The sequence below is a fragment of the Juglans microcarpa x Juglans regia genome, chromosome 7D, assembly GCF_004785595.1.
Source record: "Juglans microcarpa x Juglans regia isolate MS1-56 chromosome 7D, Jm3101_v1.0, whole genome shotgun sequence".
NCBI lineage: Eukaryota > Viridiplantae > Streptophyta > Magnoliopsida > Fagales > Juglandaceae > Juglans > Juglans microcarpa x Juglans regia.
In genome coordinates, this window is record NC_054606.1 from 17,277,130 (window position 1) to 17,298,639 (window position 21,510).

Genomic DNA, 21,510 nt, shown 5'->3' on the forward strand with positions numbered 1-21,510 from the left:
GGAAACAAAGGTGGTTGAAGGTTATTAGCGACTACCGTTATGAAATTAAGTATCACGTAGGAAAGGCCAACTTGGTTGTCGATGCCCTAAGTCGCAAATCAAGGACAAGAGACACAAGAGAACTCTCAGAGGTGGATTCACTTTAGGAAGGAATGAGACATTTGATAATAAAGGACCAATCATAGGAAGAGGTTCTCACGGCCCTACAACAGATTGGGATACGCAAGAGAGGGATCTGAAATTATTAAGGATCCAAAAAAGAGTCTGCAAAGGTGAAGGGTCTATACATTTCAACTTGAGCAAGGATGGGACCTTGATGTTCAAAGGAAGAAAGTGGTTGTGACTAATTCGAATACTAAGCGAAGTATATTCATCGAATACTGAGCAAAGTACATTCATCGCCATACTCGATGCACCCTTGAGGAGTGAAAATGTATCGAAAAGTTAAGAAATGATTCTGGTGGGAAGGAATGAAATGACATATCGCCCATTTCATTGAGAGATGTGCCAAGTGATGGAGGGTAAAGGCAAAGCACCAAAGATCGGCAAGGAACTTGCAACCTTTACCTATTCCTGAATGGAAGTGAGAAGATATCTCCATGGAGTTTTTGGTTGGATTACCTAGGACCCCTAGTAGGAAGGACGCCATATAGGTGATCATAGATCGATGAACTAAGAGCGCTCATTTCTTACCAATCACCACGATAGACTGTAATGACCCGATCCAATATTATTAGGGATAAATAATGGATAATTTCATTGGGCCTAAATCAGGTTAATCGGCCAATAATTATAGAAGCCCAATTGAGTGTTAGAGTATTCTTACAATAGACTATGGGCCTAAAATCTTTCTTTTGGCAAGATATGATTTTTCTTTGAGTTTGATAATTAGGTTAAAAATCTTTTATGGGCCGAGAAAATTTTTGGACAAGTTGATTATTTTTTAGAGTATGAGTCGAAGCCCATAACTCAGGGAAAAAACTCTTTTTTTTTTTTTTATTAACTACCCAAAATGTAGGCCCAAATTTTTGAAATGGGCTCTGCCCGATCACCCTAAGGCTCACACCTATTTGTTGTAAACTGGGAGACCCAACGTGTAGTTTGTGTTTTTAAGGCTGCGTTTGGATGTTGAACTAAGTTAAGTTGAGTTGAGTTGAGTTCTTTATGAATAGTAGTGAGTTGAGAGGGTAGAATGAGTTTTGTGGGGTCCACCTAAGATGAGTTTAAATGTATTTGGATGTTAAGATGAGTTTAAATGTATTTATGAGAAGTTGAAAAAGGTTGTGGGTCCCTCGTGTAGAGAAGTGTTGAATTGAAAATGTTGTGATTCTCACGTGTAAAGAGGTTTTGAGTCGAGATGAGTTTAGTAATTTGAGAGTTGGATATTTGGATGTAAGACTTAGTTTAAAATTAGACTAAACTGAATTGAACTCATATGAGTTTAACAAACAAACGGGAACTCCCCACCTTGCACGTCTCTCTCCATTAGTCACACATGCATGTCTGTACGTCTATTTATACACTTCATGCACAGCCCCTTGCACATACTGCCTTACATGCATCCTAGAGTTTTCAGAGCCACAACAACCCCCACTGCCAAAACTCCTCAACACCATTTTTTGCATAAAAATATATCTACAACTATACAGAATCGTAACAAGTAGTAATATGTTTTAAAGAAGGCGGTTATCGAACCCACATGGAATAATTATGCTATTGAGGATTGAAATTGACTAAATTAATTACTATTTGAAAAATCAAAATTTGAAAAATGGATTACCTAAATTAAACTGAAGAAAAGAACATTAAAATTAAGATTTTAAAAATAATAAGAATAGATTTAGAGCCTTTGATTTCACCTAGCAAATCTCATGTAATTTATTCTTTTTTGTTATAAAATCTCAATTATCACAAGTTGATGATAAAAATCCATTAACTATTCAATATTTTCTCTCGAATAATACAAAAAATATCTCCAACTAATAACTTCAAATCTTTATGTGAATTTAACTAATTAGATACTCATTAAGTTCTTTGAATTTTTCTTGAAAATCACACTAGTCATAGTAAAGCATATATGTTTTCGCTCAATTAATGGTGTTTAATACTAGAGCTTTAATCACAAATCACCTCTTGGTCTAATTACAATCTAAAAGATCGAACAGTAGTTAGCTAGAAAATTGTAAGCATTAAGAACAAGGAATAAACACTTAATCATGAAAATATTGAAAATAAAAATAACTTGAAATATAAACTGTATGTTCAATACTAGGATACATCAAAGCTCTAGAAAATAGAATTAGTTTATAATGAAATTAAAAAATAAAAAATAAAACTGGTGTTCTTCTTTGAAGTCGGTTGATGGAGCATGCAGCTCTCACCTTTGCCCTCCATTTCTTCTTCTCGAAAGAACACTTAAAGAATAAATTCTAGAACTCTAAACTCAGACTCAGACTCTAAAACATAAAAACTCTTGATTCCGATTTAGAACTCTCTAACTTAGACCAAAATTAAAACTAAAACTAAGATTAAGAACCAAGACTCTTTATTCATCCCACAAGACGGGATTAAATAGATGTCAAAATTCAAATCTGGAAACAAGATAACTGTAGCTAAAATCTCACCTAAAGATCTGGAATATAGTTTCTAAATATAGATGTTAACATAAAAGGAAATTATCTAAAATGGAAGATTCAGTGATATGCGGCTTGAATTATAGAGTTCAGGAGGATTTGGTCAGCAATAGATTGACTGCAGAACTCGGAAGGGTGGTAAGTAGCAGATTGATCATGGTTGAGAGGAATTATTCCATCGAGTAGATGTCGTGTGAGCTGAATATAATTGGCATGGAGGTTACAAAAACCACACGATCCTCTCCTCACCTATGGAGTGGAAAAACTCCCGACTGGGAGGAAAGAATCCTCTCGTCTTTTCTAGTTGTTCCCCACGATGTCGTTTAAGTTGGTCTTTTAAGTTGGTCGTTTAGACTAGCCGCCTAATCTAATCGCCTAGAACCTTGTCGCCAAGTCTTCGCGCCTTCTGGTCGCGAGTCTTCTCGCCTACCGAGAGGTAAGTCTTCTCACCTTTGGATGAGATAAATCTTTTTGCTGCCCACGGGACAAGGCTCATTGCCCAAATCTCATCGGATCTCTTCAAATCTCGTTGCCTTTCATCGGTCTGGATCCGTAATCACTTCTTTTGTACCAAAATGCTCTTATTTTGCACTAAATCTTCTCATTCATTTAAATCTAAAAAAATAAATAAAAATATGTAGAAATAAAATAAAATTAATAGTATTGAAGGTAAAATAATACTTTTTATAAATAAAAGAATGAATAAAAATACATAAAAATAACACTTATCAACCGTGAACCCTCTCCCCCACTCAAAACCACCGTGTGATAGCCCACTGTCCAGTAGCCACTTCTCCTAGCATCAACCACGAGACCACCATTCCACCTCTTCTACACTCCTAAACAACGAACCACGAGCACACAACCCTACATTTAGTCCTGTAGCACTGCTACCCAAGTGTACTGCCACCATAACCCCTGAACACTACCGTGCCAAGCACCGAAATTTTATAGAGAGAGTGCTCTGTTTTTCACTACTGAAACAAAGAGAACTTCTTACGTTGCCACCAGTTGATTTGGACTCCAGACCTGTAACACCCGGGTTTAGCAACAAACAATTTTATAAAAATTTTGTTTTTTTTATTTATTTATACGTATGAAGAGCCTAGTTATTTTTTCAAGTATTTTTCTTTATTTAGACTACGTTCTTAAAATCTTTGTTTTGACCGATTATGATTTTTTTTTTTGGCTTGATAATTAAGTTTTCTCTAAAGGGCCAAAGTGAGTATTGAGCCAAGAATTTTCTGAGACAAATTGGATTATTTTTTTGTTCAGACTACACGTTCCATTTCTTTTTCACTTCATGCATGCCTCTTTCTCTCATCTCTAGGGTTTTATTTTTGGTCTTTCAATCACCTATATATTCTTCGTACATGAAGAAAACCCAAAATGGTGTTGCCGTCTCCTTTCCCCATCTCCCTCGTGCGCTGAAGCCGCCACCCTCCACAACCTCCATGCAGTCGCTATCGCTGCCTCTCAATACCTGCTAGCATAGCCACACACGGAGTCATCTTTGCACCCCCATTTGTCAACCAACACCCTCACGGAAGCTTAAACGTGTACGGAAGCCTAAACGTGTGCGTCACTGCTGCCTCTGCGTTACAACCCACCACAGTGCCATCCCTGCACCACCACCATGCTAGCCACTGCTCAGCCATCGCAGTCGCTTTCCCAACGAACCTGATTTGCACCTCCGTAAGCCGCGGTGACCCATTCAGCCTTCAGCCGCTGCACTTTGAAGTACAGATCGAGAGAAAGCCACGTCCAATGTGTGCACCGTAACACTCCCACTTAGCACTGCCCAAGCCCCTTCCATAAACTGCAGCCACCCATTTACATGGCCATTCCACCACAAGCCGCCAGCCCCGTCCGTTAACCTATATCCCTCAGCCGTGCAACACAGAAACGCAGCCTCACCAATGCCGAAGGACCTCTATTTTTGTTTTCCGAAACAGAGCAGTCTTGGCTCAACAAACCCACCGCCCTTAAGCCACCCACAGCGCGAACTCTCTTCTCAACCTGCCCAGAAAACGCTAGCCGTAGCCACCCGGGTCCGTCATTCGTTGACCTTCTCGATAAGCCCACAGCCTCGTTTCCTCTCACGGCACCATATGTCCGTCGCGTCTCATAGTGAGTTTCATCCCTCTCCCTCACGTTTTGCTCCCTCACTTCATATTTCTCTCTTGCTCATTAGTGGGTCTCTCTTTTATCACTCTATCTCTTGTACTCAACCGCCCAGTTGCCGTCGTCCACCTCTCAGCTTGTCGCACGGCTCCTTGCCTCACGGTGAGTATGCTTCTACTGCATGGTTTAATAAGGAAACTTATAATGTTACAAGTTCTCTTGTGCCATGCCCACAACCTTCCCATGATAGCCCATGCAATTTAAGTCGTTTTACTAAAACACCCTATCTTACGTACGTGCTATATTAGGCTAGTTTTTTTGTACGTATGAGGACTTTAGTTTCTAGATTTATATTTATAAAATAAACAAAGATTTGAAGTATATTATTAAAGTATAAATTTCGTATAGGAATAGTAAGTACAAAATTTTATTTTATTTTTTTAAAACCCCTTTAAATAGATACCAATTAAGCCTTTATTTTTTTTTTTATTTAAATGATATTTTTGCTTGATCCACTTTAATAGATTTTGATATAATTATATTATCCAATTTTATATTGTATAGTAAATAAGTTAGAATTTAATATTTTAGTCAGAATTACTAAGTGGAAAATGATGAATTTAGAAAGTGATAGTATTTTAGAGTTAAGAGAAACTTTAGGTTTTGAGGTATTAAAATATGTATTTCAAGTTTAAATATTGAAATACGTGGATTAGAAATTTATGGAAGTTACGTGATTATCTTATAGGTGACGTTTGATTTTTCGTTTAACACTGTTGTGGAGAAATTCAGAAGTTAAGAAGTCCAGATAAGCGGGGTTTCTATGCTAGACTTTGCATAAAAATAAAATGGGCTGAGGTTGAGTTTTGGAAAAGTATGCATGTTTGCTTTTAAAAAGAAATTTGAACTACCTTAGTTATTTGTTCTGCATTGCTCATGAAATTCTGTATAAGAATAAAGTATTTTCTGGCATGACTGGTATAGACATGAGCTATTTTGGCATTTTGTTTTTGAACTGTACAAAAAAGAGCGGATATGAAACTTTGTGTAAAAATTATATTTTTGTGATAAGATTCTATTCTGTTTTAAAGATGTCATGTACTCTGATATGATATAATGTGATTTCTAAAAACATCTGGCATAACATTCTATTTCTGTTATGTTCTAACCTTACCACTGGTGTAAAACTGTGGCCTCTGTTTGGGTTGTACAAACTTTCCTGTTTCTGGTGCACCCACTTTGGAAATAAAATGATTTTCTGCGTGGTCTTTCCTATGTGCATACTCGGGGTTCCGAGAATGAATAAAGGGAATATTTTCATTCTGTTTCTGCTTGGTTAGCTTCCGTGGTTTGGACAACCCTACCATGGGGTTAAACATGGTTTCTATTATGATATGATAAGATAAGATGAATATGTTCAGTTATGCTCTGCCAAAGGAAATTTTGCATAAGAATGTTTTCTGGAAGTTTCGCTCTTATATTTTTGGTAATATGTTATGATTTTGCATTCTGAAAACAAGTATTCTGATTCTACATTCTGAAAGAAAATATTTTATTTAGCATTCTAAATTCTGATAAATTCTCATGTTTACATACTAGTATATGTTTTTTACTTACTGAATTGTTGATAACTCATCCCTTATCTCCAAATATTTTTCAGATATTTTTTATGGTTCACCTGTAAAGAAGGGAAGTTTTAGTAAGGTGTGATGATCGTAGTGGAATAAGTGTCTGGGGTACAAGTGCTTATTTGCGAGTCGTAGTTAGCAAATTGATTTATTTTTGATTATTTTGATTTGATGAGTTAAGGATATTTTCAAATCTTTGGAGAGTTTTTAATTTATGTTATTAAGAATTTCTTTGTTGTCCCTATGGAGGAACATAGATATTTTGATTGAGTAAATGAATTAATATTTTATAGAGTTTTTTGAATTTTATAGTTGTTGTATTGAAGTTGATATTAAATAGTAAGAGCTAACTCTCCAAACCTCCAAGATCGGGGCGTTACAAGACCTACGACGAAGCAGTCCTGAACCACTAGTGTAACCAGTAAACGCCGGTCATGCACCCAGGTCCACCGTGCCCACCTCCCAATAAGCTCACGTCGATCCTCCCCATGCATAGCCTCTCGGCGTTTTTCTTGTTCCTCCCGTAATCTCTCATCATGTTATCTCTCTCTCTCTCTCTCTCATCACTCTCTATCTTAGTTGCACAATCTCCTACAGTACTTTGCCATCGCGCCCAGCCACGAGCAGCCGCTAGTTGTTGATCACGATAAGCCCACTGCCCACTACCTCTCGCGTAAGTCAATTCCCGAATGCATGAAACTAGTAGCATGAATTTTAGGTGGGTTAGTCAAATTATAGAAATGCCCCTGCCTTTTTAGGTTTAACAGTTGAGAATAATTTAGTATTAGGAAAATTTTAGGTTCAGGAATTATAGGTTATTTTAGTAGTTTAGATTTAAAATAAAATTGCATGTTCAATTAGAAATTTATGTAAATTACGTGTTTATTGTTATAGGCGATCGATTACGTGCCGAAAATAGTAGATTAGCACTACTAGGTAAGTAGCATGATCATTCCTTTACATGTATGTACGGTAAATGGCATGTCTTTTATAAAAAATATTATGCATGATGTATTCCCTCCATTAGAAGCCCATTTTTACGTGCCCAAATCATGATAAAATTATAAAAATTCATGATTTTATGTGAAAGTTTATGCATTAAATTATTTATGAAAATTCATGATTTTATGAAAGAAGTTATGCATTAAAAGATTTATGAAAAGTCATGATTTTATGTGAGAGTTATGTATTAAAATAATTTATAAAAAACTATGTATGATTTTATGTGAAGATTTATGCATTAAAATATTTATGAAAAATCCTAATTGTATGTGAGAAAACATCTATCACGGAATGTTATAAATGAATGCGATTTCATCTTAAATCTATAATATGACAAGTATGCAAGTATGATTATGATGAAATATGAATGATAAGATATGTAACGGCCTATGTAATGATATGAAGATGGTACCTATGTTATGAGCATATTGCATTACCAGGTCGTACATGCTAGTAGTGCACCTAGTATGTCTTCTTTATGTATGGATTCCACAACCCACGGTCACGGGCGGAATCGAAATCTATTTAGATTTGCTAACCTTAAGTCACGAGGGTCAACAGTGGGTATCGGCCTATAACAAGTGAAAGATAAATTCATGTTCATATTATTTACGTATGTATTTATGAGCACGCACATTTTTCAAGAAAATTTGACGTTTATTATGTTTACTATATGATGTGTTACTTATTAAGTATTCGACTCATTTTTGTATATTTTTATATTTTTAACCATCCCAGGTGATAATCTTTATGAGGATGGGATTGCAGGACAAGACATGACCCTCGGAGGCGAGGCAGAGGCCTAGACAAATTATGCTATGATTAGTTTTATGATTTAAAGTTTAAATAAATTATTTTGATAAGCACATGAGACTTTAGCATTTTTTAAATGAATGCTTCCGCAGACTCTATTTTGGATTTTAAATATTTAATAAAGTTTTTTATTTATTTATGGAATCTTTTGTATCTGGCGCTTCATTAAGAAGAAAGAGTTTTTAAATTCAAGTTTATTAGTGAAATTACCCAAGTACACCTGTAATGCAGCGGAAATATCTATCAATTCACTCAACAAATTGGTTAGTATTCAAGCATGTAATTAATTTAATAATTAAATAATAACATAAAATAAATAAATTGCATAACACTAAGATTGGTATCGAAGGGAAACCTTTTAAAAAACTTTTTAAAGGTAAAATCCTACGAGGCAGCCAAACCCAGGAAAGTCAATCTTATTATTTGAAAATCAATTACAAGTACTCATCAATTACAAAATCTTTGCAACTTGACTCTCTTACTTACTGAGACAAACGACCCATTTGTCTTCTATCGCAGTAGCAGGCAGAACCTCTGGCGATCTTCAAATATTGTCTTTCCTCCTAAAACTCTAGGGGCTGAAGTCTAATCACACGATCCTTCACGCTCGAAGTACAATCACACTCAAAGAGAGATCACAAATATGAAAATTCATTAAGGAATTTTCTCACCAAAATAATGTACTAAAAAGTGTTCTAGAAAATATGTAGATCTAAATCATTATGGATTCTAACCAGTAAGATCCTTTAAATAAACAATCTGGAAAGAGTTTCAGTTTCAGTAGGATTTTGCTGATAGATAGAATCTGTTGCGAAGACGTCTCCTGACGGATTGTTGACATGTCACGATAACTCTTCTCTGCAGTAACTAATTTATGTTCAGCTTCTGTTCTGGATAACTTCTTGATAGTTTGAATTATTTCTGCTTAATATCTTCTTTGTGAATCTTCTATCCAAATCACTTGATATCTCCTATCTTTTCAAACATTCAATTTTGATCAAAAGTCTTTTGAACATTTATCTATTTAACCCAATGTTTTGAAGATCATACCGGATGTCGTACCGGTCAAGGCACTAGAACGAAATATTTCGATATCGGTACCTTTTTGTGTACCGTTTCGGGATAGTCGATATATGAATAAATTATATATATAAATATATGTATATAAATTATATTTCGAAATAATAGTCTATATATGAATAAATTATATATAAATAAATATATATATATAAATTATAAATAGTCTAATCTGAATTGAGGGTCAAAAAATAAGCTTGTAGTGTGAAAAAATGAAAAAAAAATTAAGACCGAAATATTGGCCTGTACACAGGCCGGTACAGGCCAAAATATTGGCTGGTACGGCCGGTATTTGGGCCGGTACGAAATATATATAGTACTTGTACCGGCCCAATGGCCGGTACGGTACGGTATTAATAATAATGATTTAACCACTTATCTTAGAATTCAAATATTCATAGATAAAGATAAAGAAAAACCTTTATCTATTAATCTATTTATCTTTGAATTTAAATATTCATAGATAAAGATAAAGACAAATTACATTCATCCAATAATTCAAATAGGTCCTGATCATCTAATCCTAGCCAACAAACTTTTACATCAACAACCTCCCCCTTTGGCAGATTGGTGACAAAACCAACTTGATGAATGTAATTTAAAACCTGTCAACAGCACAAACAGTAGACCAAGAGACTGAGTAGAGATTCCAGGCAAAAAATAATGACATAGAACAATGACTAAAATTAAATTTTACAATTTTTAAAATCTAAGCATGTTCTAGTCTTGGAGTTGAATTATATCCATATTTTAGTTCTTCCCTCAATATTAAACTTTATTCATCAGAACAATAAAAATTCATTCAATTCCCCTTGTCACTAATCTGACAAGACTCATAACTCTCATGTGTCTCAACTTTTCATGGATTAAATACATCTGATGTATGAGCATGAATACAAGTAAAATCATGACAAAATGAATAAATAAATAAATAAAATTTGACAAAATCTTTATTTTTTTTATATATAAGCAATGGGACAAGTAACATGCCTAGATGCATCTTAGTTCAAACATAGTGTCACTCACAAAAAAAATTCAATAGAGTACACTCTCTTATTTGCAACAATCACCATGAATGTTCACATCTCATAAGATCATCAATGTCAAAGTTCATGTGAGTGTGTGAGTGAGCAAACTTATATAGAAAATTAACTCTTTATTTCTTTTTCTGTTCAATATATTTTTGATAAATTTATCCATGAATATTTTTTTCTTATAGATACTCCCAAAAGATTGTACTCACCTCAAAAGTCAAACTTTATACTAGGGTCTAGATACACGAGTATCTCCTCCAAACACTACACAACCCCTTTCATGTCCATTTTTGTTGCTCATTTTTTTCCGCAATGATTTGAGCCACGATTCTTTCTATAAGAACTTAAGGGATGGATCCGTGTATGATGTGTCTTTTTTCATAATAATGTAACACCAACTTTTTCTATATGGATCAACTATTTGTGTTTGGCAAGGGAAGATCTCTCTATTATTGTACTAGGTTCAACTAGTATTAGTCAATTCAAGGCATGAACTCTCTTTATAGTGAGCCTCTCAATAATAAATATGGAACTTAATTATAAGGTGCATACATATAAGTTTCTCACAGTGCTTTGTAAATGAATTTTGTCAAGATGACTCGAAAGGTTAGTATGCACAAAGTGAACTGCACAAAGTAGAAAGATGCATAAGTTCAAAAATTTATTTTGTGAGAACACATGTACTCAAAACTTTAATATATCAAGCATGTACTTCCCAAAAAAAATTAGAAACAAACCAGAAATTTTTTTTATATTATTTTTCTTATTAAAAAATATTGAAAACAGAAACATAACTTAAAAACAGAAAAATAAAATGCATGTCCTAGACTAATAAAATGAAATGCAAGAATGTAAGAACATGCAAGTGATCCTATCAATTAATGTGACACGGCATCTTCTTTGATCACCAATTTTGCTTTAAATTTTGGCCTATTATTTTCATTAATACCACTTTGTATGATCTTTTCTTTATTGTGAGAGTAAAATTCTGCTAGTTCACCAAGCTTTAGAGTTATGAATGTAATTTGTTGACTCATCTCATCAACTTGATTTTCTAGAGTCTTTCCCTTCCTTTTTAACTTTCTTTCACCTCCATTTTTCTTCACTTTATTCAAGTTAAAACAATATGATCTTATATAGCCAAGAATATCACAATGATAACAAGTAAGAATAAACTTACCTTCAAACTTACCTTAGAATAAACTTACCTTCAGACTTACCTTGGTTGGGCTTCTTTGTCATTGATCTATCATGAGAGGCTCTTGAAACATGAGTTTTAGACACGGCATTTTTTGGAGCTTCCTCATCTTGACTTCCTTTAACAGATATGATACTTTTTTATGAAGTGGCAGCGGATGATGAGCCTTTAAGTTCCATACCTTGGGAAGTCATATACCCCAAACCCGTGCGATCATAACTAGATTTTTGAGAACTTAACATCTCTTCTAATTTTGTGTTGCTGTTTTCTGCTTGCACTCTTGAAACTTTTCAAATTCTTTTTCAAGTGCAACCTTTTGATCTTTTAATATTGATATTTCAACATCAGAAATTTTTAATGCCTTAGAGAGATTGTTTTTCTCATTTTTCACAGTAGTAAATTTATTGTACAGCTTCTTGTTGAGTTTCTTTAATTTGACTAATTCTTCACACACATCATTATATGCTTCCTGTAAACTTAGTTCTTGGTTAGCATCAATAAGTGATACATCCGAATCACTGTAATCACAACCACTTTCAGATTTTGTTAGTGCAATCTCAGGAAAATCATTCACAATAGAAGGAAAAGTCATAAAAGATTTCTCATCATCAGATGATGAGCTTGAACTTTCAGAATCTGAACTATCACTAAGTGTGACATTCAACGCTTTTTCTTTACTTTCCTTGAAATTTGGACATTCAATTCTTATGTGGCCATAACCCGAACATTCATGGCACTTTACTTTATTTTTATTATCAAATTTTTCTTTATTTTAATTTTCAGAGTAATTTTGCTTTGCAAAAATTTTTTTACCTTACTTTTGTTTTCCACTAGCTTTCTTGTTGAACAAGAATTTTCTGAATTTTCTTGCAATGAGATCTATATCCTTATTGTTAAAATTTTCTTCATCAGAAAAATCATTTTGATCATTTTTTACTTTTTTAAAGCAATAGACTTACCTTTTCTTGTTTGAGGAAGTGAGGATTCATACGTTTGTAAGGAACAGACCAGCTCTTCAACCCTTATTGCATCCAAATCCTTACTTTCCTCAATGGGAATAACCTTAGGCCCGAAATCTTTTAGGTAGAGATCTCAAAATCTTTCTCATGACCCTTGAATCTTCCACCTTCTCATCGAGATTAAACCTGGAATTAACAATATCGTTAAGCTTAGCATAAAAATAATTAAAACTTTCATCTTCCATCATCTTAATCTCTTCAAATTTTGAAGTAAGCAATTGTAATTTTGAGTTTTTCACAATTTTTGTTCCTTCATGGGTAACCTCCAAGATGTCTCATGCTTCTTTAGCAATCTCACACATGGAGATTCTCTTAAATTCTTCCAGAGATATAGTCAGGAATATAGTATTTAGTACCTTGCTATTCCAGTTACAGTTGTTGATCTCATATTTTGTCCAAGCATCAATACTTGTTGCTGGTTTAGTCTATCATTTTTCAACTGAATATCACACTCGTTCATCCAATGATTTGAGAAAAGCCCTCATACGAACTTTCCAATATGCATAGTTTTCCCCATCAAAGTGTGGCAGGACAGGTAGCTACATAATCAACAGGGGAACGGATCACACTCGAATGAGTGAACCACGTTCTGATGTCAATTGAAATTACCTAAGTACCCCTGTAAAGCAGTGGAAATATCTACCAATTCACTCAACAAATTAGTTAATATTCAAGTATGCAATTAATTTAATAATTAAATAATAACATAAAATAAATAAATTGCATAATACTAAGATTGGTATCGAAGGGAAACCATTTAAAAAACTTTTTAAAGGTAAAACCCTACGGGGCAGCCAAACCCAGGAAAGTCAATCTTATTATTTGAAAATCAATTACAAGTACTCATCAATTACAAAACCTTTGTAACTTGACTCTCTTACTTGCTTAGACAAACGACCCGTTTGTCTTCTACCGCAGTAGCAGCTAGAACCTCTGGCGATCTTCAAATATTATCTTTTCTCCTAAAACTCTAGGGGCTGAAGTCCAATCACACGATCATCCACGCTCGAAGCACGATCACACTCAAAGAGAGATCACAAATATGAAAATTCACTAAGGAATTTTCTCACCAAAATAATGCACTAGAAAGTGCTCTAGAAAATATGTAAATCTAAATCACTATGGATTCTAACCAATAGGATCCTTTAAATAAACAATAGAGGCCCCGCCCCCGCTGCCCCGCCTCGCCTCCGTTAGGAGGGGCGGATCACTCCGCCTGTCAGATGCGGGAGGCGGGGCCACCCGCTTGCATCTGGGGCAACATCCGGGGGCGGGGGCAGGCTGGGGTGACCCCCGCCCCGTATATACCCCTCCCCGCCAGCCCCGGATATATATAATTATAATTATATATAATTATATTATATACGTTGTTTACATATATATTAAAAAAAAAAAAAAAAACCCAGGCATGAAACGACGTCGTTTCATGCCTGGGTTTAAAATTCCCAGACTTAAAACTGAAATCCAGCCCCCCTTTCTTGCCTCTGCCCCGATTTCTTCTTCTCACTCTCAGTCGCTCTCGCCTCTCTCTCTCTCTGAGTTACTTCTCGCAGCCGTGAGCCACCGCCCGGTCCGTCTATCTGCATCGCCATCCCCGTCGCACGACTCGGACTCGCACCCAGTTCCTCTCTCTTCATCTCCGAAGGTAAGAAACCCAAATTCGACACTTTAATTTTTTTGTGATTTACATATTTAATGGAGATTAGAGGAAGGATGTGGTTTATCGGAGATGGAGGATGGAATTTTGTGAATTGTGTGCTGTGGAGTTTAGATTGTGCATGTGGTTTGATCTTTGAAATTTTGAATGACTCCCGTGACCTGTGAATTGTGTGCTGTGAATTGTTTTTTTTTTTTTTGTTTGCATTATATAATGTGTGTAAATCACTAAATTTCAATATTATTGTGTCTAATTAATTTGGATTGGAGCCCTAAATTAATTTAGGGCTCCAATCCAAAACCCTAAATTAATTTAGGGGTTTTAATCTTTGAAACCCCTAAATTAATTTAGGGTTTCGAAATACTCTAAATTAATTTAGGGGTTTTAATCTTTGAAACCCCTAAATTAATTTAGGGTTTCGAAATACCCTAAATTAATTTAGGGGTTTCAAAGATTGAAAACCCTAAATTAATTTAGGGGTTTAATCTTTAAAATTGCTATGCACTAGGGGTTTAAAAAATTAATTTAGGGGTTTAAAAACAGAATTTCATGTTCCCTACCAAATTGAACAAAAAAAAAAAAAAAAAAAAAAGAATGCACTAGGGTATTTCGAAATTCAATATAATGAATTAAGATGAAATATATATATATATTTATATATATATATATATATGAAATTATGAATGTCAAGTGGTACTTTTTTTTATTCTACTTTTTTTTTTTTTTATGTTCATTATAATTTATATAGTTGCTATGCTTATGCCTTATAGTCTTTCAAGTTATAAATATATATATATATATATATATATATATATATTTTGAATGTCAAATTCATTTGAACACAAAAGAGAATTTGCATAAACATGTTTTAGTAAAAAGAAAGCATTTAGGGTGACAAGACAAAGCCCTCAACAAATTTGGAACATTCATACTAACACAATAATTATGGTGCATGCCCATTATCGATATGGACATCCATCCTTTTGTAAAGCGACCATAATCATTATTATCCATTCATATCAACATCTCATCCCTTGTTTTGAGTTGATTTCTAGACGTTTCATTTTTATTGTATTGTATTTAATTTTTTTATTTAATTTAATATGCTCGGATGTGATCATTTTTCTTAATATGTTGGTTCAAATTTGTCTGTTTTGAGTTCGGGGAAATAATTAAAATAGTACAATAAAAAATAACTAAAACCACTACAAGTTTTTTTATAACTTGAATAATTAATGTGTCTTTTTAATGCCTAAAATTTATGACTTTAAATTTTTTACAATTGTTTGATGAATTATATGGTCTAATTTTTTATTCTACTTATTTTTTTTTTATGTTCATTATATATTTGCTATGTTTTCTATAATTTCAGATTTGTTGTTTGCTTGAGTTCATGGATATGCCAGCAGATTCTAGTGCGAGCTCTCCTTTCCAGGTCGAGGGCACCCCTACCCCTACACCTACACCTACACCTACACCTACCCCTCCTACTCAAACCCCTACCCCTAGTCCTACGGCACCTTGCCCCGCCCCCAAGCCCAACAAGAAACCTGCTTCAATAGTTTGGAGTCATTTCACCAAACTAGAGGGTGGTGACTCAAGTAACCCCCAAGCCAAGTGTAACTATTGTGGGAAAATTTATGGATGTCACTATAGGAAATATGGCACCTCACAATTAAAGGTGCACTTAGAAGAGCAATGTAAAAAAAAGTCTAATATTAAGATCATTACAAGACAAAAGCCAATCTAGGCTAGAAATTGGACTTAAAAAAATGGCGGATGAGACTAGTGGGGGTGCAACTTTGAGGTGGTATACTAAGTATGATCCAGATGAGTGTAGAAGACACCTAGCTCGTATGGTCATAATGGACGAGCTACCTTTTCAAATTGTTGATGGGAAAGGGTTCCAAGCGTATTCTCGCTACTTGGAACCAAGGTTTAATATTCCTTCTCGCCACACGGTGGCAAAGGATGTAAAAAAACATTATTACATTGAAAAGGAGAAGTTGAGGGGTCAATTGGAGGATCAATTTGTTTGTCTCACCACTGACACTTGGACATCGATCCAAAATTTTAATTATATGTCTTTGACTGTGCATTTTATTGATTGTCATTGGACATTGCAAAAGAAAATTATAAAATTTTGTAAAATCACCGATCATAAGGGTGAGACAATTGGAAAGGCCTTGGAGGCCGCAATAAAGGAGTGGGGGTTGACTCGAGTGGTTACAGTCACAGTCGATAATGCCTCGTCTAACGATGTTGCATTGGGACATCTAAAAACCTATCTTAGAGAGGCAAATAAGACACTCATGGGTGGTGAGTGTCTGCATGTGAGATGTGCGGCACATATTCTGAATCTGATTGTCACTGATGGTTTGAGAGATCTTCATGACTCGATTGCTTGGGTTAGGACTGCTGTGAGATGGGTGAGATCTTCTCCTTCGAGGTTGGACAAATTCAAGGTTGCTGCGAGATCTGCGGGCCTAACATCTAAGAGGGGCCTTTGTACTGATATGCATACACGATGGAACTCAACATTTCTAATGTTGGAGGCGGCCCAAGAATATAAGCTGGCATTTACATTATTGGGTGACGAAGACATCCAATATTTTAAATATTTTGATGATCACGGTGGATTGGGGAAACCCGGAGAGGATGATTGGAAAATTGTAACTAATTTTGTAGAGTTTTTGAGGCTTTTTTACGATGTCACCATTAGGCTATCTGGAACTTTGTACCCTACATCCAATGTTGTATGTCAGCAAATATGTAGGGTAAAAGAAGAATTAGATCACATGGTCGCGGGTGGTCACATTAGGATGCGGGAGATGTCATTGATTATGAGGACAAAGTACGACAAGTATTGGGGAGATTTAACGAAGGCTAATATTTTGTTATATGTAGCTGTCGTCTTTGACCCGAGGTATAAGTTGGATGGCATGATATTTGGATTGGGCCTTGCGTACGGCAAGTATGGGCAGAGCTTATTGCAGCAAGGGTTCGGGAAACCCTTACTAGATTATTTGATGAGTTTTCCATCCTGCGGGGTGGTAATATTGTGGCACCTACACCTACCCCCTCAGCCTCAGGCTCACAGTTTCCTGAAGACAAAGTTGGGAAAAGACGTAGATTGGAGTGGGGTGAGAGGTATGAGCAGACCCCCTTCCTTCAGAGTTCTATAGAGGCTCAGCCAGAGATAGACAGATACTTAGCAGCAGAGATTCTACAATTATCACTAGATTTTGATATATTAAGTTGGTGGAAGGTGAATGCCGTGAAGTATCCCATCCTTGGAGAGATAGCCCACACACGTTTGGCCATCCCTGTTAGCACAGTAGCCTCAGAGTCGGCCTTTAGCACGGGAGGACGTGTATTAAATTCATTTCGGAGTTCATTAGCTCCTGCCACTGTGGAGGCTTTGATTTGCACGCAGAATTGGATCAAGGGAACTCCAATTCATGTTCCGGATGTTCTTGAGTATAAGAAGGCCGACGTCGAGGAGGATAGTGATGATCAGTTTGGATCTTGTATTTATTTTAATTTCATTTTCTAATTTCTTATTTTAATTTATTTATTTTCATTTAATTGGTATTCATTAATTTGATTTCAAATTTAATACTTATAGTGATACATGAGACGACGTCTACGGTTACTTCCGATGCAGTATGACTTTGTATTGGACCCACCATTGTCATGGTTTGCACAATTTCTTCCATAATTGTTTTTTGCATTTAAAATTTTGTTTCATCTTTATAAATTTTTAATTCTAATTTGTTTTATTTTTAACTTATTAATATTTCAGGTTTTATAACTTATTGACTTTTATGATCTTGATTTTCAGTCTCACAGCAATCGACATAACTCACCACTCAGTGAACTCACCGCTACGGCTCCACCCTAAAATCAAATTGATCAAATTGAAAAATTATGATTTTGTTAATTTATAATTAATTGTAATGTTGCTACAATAGCTAATTGTACAATTTGTAATATTTATTTCTTTTAAAGGAGTTTGTAATAGTGTAATAGTTTATTAGTTCTCTTAATTTGTATAATTGTAAACAAAATATTTTAGCATAGTGTCTTACTGCCTTAGTGATGATTACTACTTAATTAGTTAATAACGTAATAGTTCACTCTATGATTCTATATATATATTTTTCTTGTTTTTAAATCTATATACTTTTTAATCTAAATAATGGGCTCAAATGGCCCAAAAACGAATTATGGGCCCAAAGTGGCCCAAAAACCGATTCTGGGCGATTTAGGGCCCAGAAAAATGTACTGGGCCGAAGGCCCAGTATGGGGTGCGGGGGGTGTAGACGGGTGGGGGTCCACCCCCGCACCCAGGCCCAACGGACGGGGGATCCCGCCCCGCCATGCGGGGGCGGGGTCCGGGGAGAAATTCCCCACCCCCGCATATGCGGGGGCAGGGGGCGGGGGAGGGGTGGCCCCGCCCCGTAGGGGGCGGGTATCACCCCTACTTATTAGCAGTTTTTATTATGGTTATGCCCAAAGAATAATGCAGTAGTTGTAGCACAGCTTTGGGGTGTCGATTCCATAGAGAGACAAATTAAAAGAATTGTAGAAGGAACAAAAAGACTAAAGAAAGATATTAAATGACTAATGGAGAATAAAGATTAATTTTAAATGTAAATTAAAGTGAAGCAAAGTGACTAACAGAAAAAGTACTCAAGTTTGATAAACAGTAAAGCGTCGAGAATCCTTTGCACAAATCTGGTATTTTAATTATTCTTAATTTATTGAATAACTCAATCAGGAACTCAATTCTCAAAATTCCTAATCAGAAGGTATAGATTTATAAACCAAGATTAAACCAAATGTAACCCGATGAAAAATCATTCACTATTTTTAAAATATGTAAATTATTATCACTATTGAGAAAATTCAGTGACGACAATATACTCAAGAAGCGATATTGCAGCAAAGAATTAAATCAATATAGATAAATAATTTATTCAAACATAATAAAGAGCTAATCCATTCAATAGAAAAAGCGTGACTGAATCTATAAACATAATAAATTCTATGATTATTCGGAGAATAAAACATCAACAATGAATTGAAAATGATAACATAAAAGAGTTTTAGTAATTGAAAATCAAATACATAAATCAAGAATAAATTAAAAATATCATCTAATGTGCAAATTCATCCCTAGCCCTACTTGAGAATTTAGTTACTCATAAATATAATGGACAACAAAAATCTCAAGAGAAAAATAGAGCAAACGGCGGCCATGGAAATTAATTTCAGATCTTTCTCCTTCAAACTGAGTCGTCTCCCCTCTTCTGCCCTCTCTAATTTTGTGCTAATGATGTGCTTAAATAAGGTAGGAAAGAAACCCTAATGTCTTCATATTCCCGCACACAAAATCACCTAAATTTAAGGACTCAACTTGGTAGCCACTTACGTGCTTCAAGAGTTTGAATTTAGAAATCCCTTTTAGAGACAACTTTGTAGTCCTTTAAGATATCTTTCCAACTCATCAAGAATCGCATTAATCCAATATTTGAGTGGAAAGTTATGGTTAAAATACTAAAATATGTTCATTCTCTCTCCTAGCACATTTTGGACTCTAATCCGAATTACTCTTAAACCTCATCATTATCCTTATTTTGAAGAGTCCTGCACTCGTTGAAAGTTCTTAGGTTGTTCTAACTTCTTGTTCACTTGAAACTCCTTTGAATTTGAATGGGTTTGGACTTGCTCTTTTATAGACTCTGAAATTAAATATAAAAATTTGCTCAGGAGTATTCCAAAGTAAATAGAAATTCAATTCAAGAATACACATTAATTTCAATGATTTCTATTAACATTTTAGCATTTTAGTCCAATAATAGAGTATTTAGAGTGCACTTTCGTACACTCATCACACCCCCCAACTTGCTTATTGCTAATCCCTAGCAATTTCTATGCTAAAGAGATGAAAGATATGAGAATCACTAAAATAGGCCACCAATTCACATTTTCTAAATTCACATATTAAAAACAAACTAAGGAATCCAATAACCCATCAAGATCAATCCACTTATAGCAATTCACAAAGTGTGTGTTCTCCAAGCTATAACCATCTTACCACTAACATTGACATATGCAACATCAAGAATGTCTCAAGTAAAATGTTTAACTCCATAACTCACGGGTATAATAGTGTTTCGTATAAGGGCTCTCTCTATGAAGTTGATAAGTGGTGTACACACAATCACATAGAGATTTAGGTAATTATGAACAAGCAACAAGCAAGCATTGATCTTATGATAGGAATACTAACAAATGAGAATTCAACCATTCTTTCCAAAAACTTACTTAGGATCATAACAGTCAATACAAAAGGTTGTAATGTGGCTTAGGTTCGGGGCTATATGAAAAAAATGAAAAAGGATTCAAAAACTTTCAAGTACATACAAAGGGAATCTTATTAAATATCTCAGTAGACCACACTTCTCACTTGATGTACTCTCTAACTTTTCAGATCATCGAATAATGCCTCTTTTTCCTTCTTTTTTTTTTTTTATTTTTTTTATAATTTGGTGAACAATTATGTCACCTTGGTATTTTGCTATTTCTACCCAGCCATGACATTTTTGCCTTTGGAGCTCACTCACTTGAACACCTTGTAACTCATGTTCTTCCATTTTGTCTCTCTCATTTTTTTTCTTCCGTGCAAAAAAAAATAAGAATTTCACATCTAATACACATTTGGAAGTAATAAGGGTAGGGAAAATAAGTGTATAAGCTATACTCCAATGTGGAGAGGCATGCATGTGAGCATATGAAAAGAAAATGTTACATGTGTTTATTGGCTCAAAGTTGGCGACTAGGGGTCTATGATGGAAATGGTTAGCTTGAAAGGCTCAAACGTTGATCCTAAGTTGACATTCATCATATCCCAAGTATATCCACCATCTTACCACAAACCATGTAATGATATTCTCAAAGGAAGTGTCCAATTCAACAGATCAATGAACGTTTATCACAATTTATTACATTTGTATGCTCTCAATCCTCTCCAAAACCCATACTAATACTTAAGCAAAAGAGTTTTCTAGCTACATGTGTCAAACCACCATCTTATCACAAAACTTGGATGAGTGCATTAAAGAATCTGTGAATGCTTCAGCAAAAAATGATTATGGTGGGTTTAGTGAATTCACGAAGATGGTTATGAATGAGAATGAGTACACATGTGAAAATGATGCACGTGTGATGCAAAATTAAAAAATATTGACATATGAAAATATGTCACTTGACACATGAAAATATGCCACAGAGTTCCAACAAGCATTTTAAATACTGAA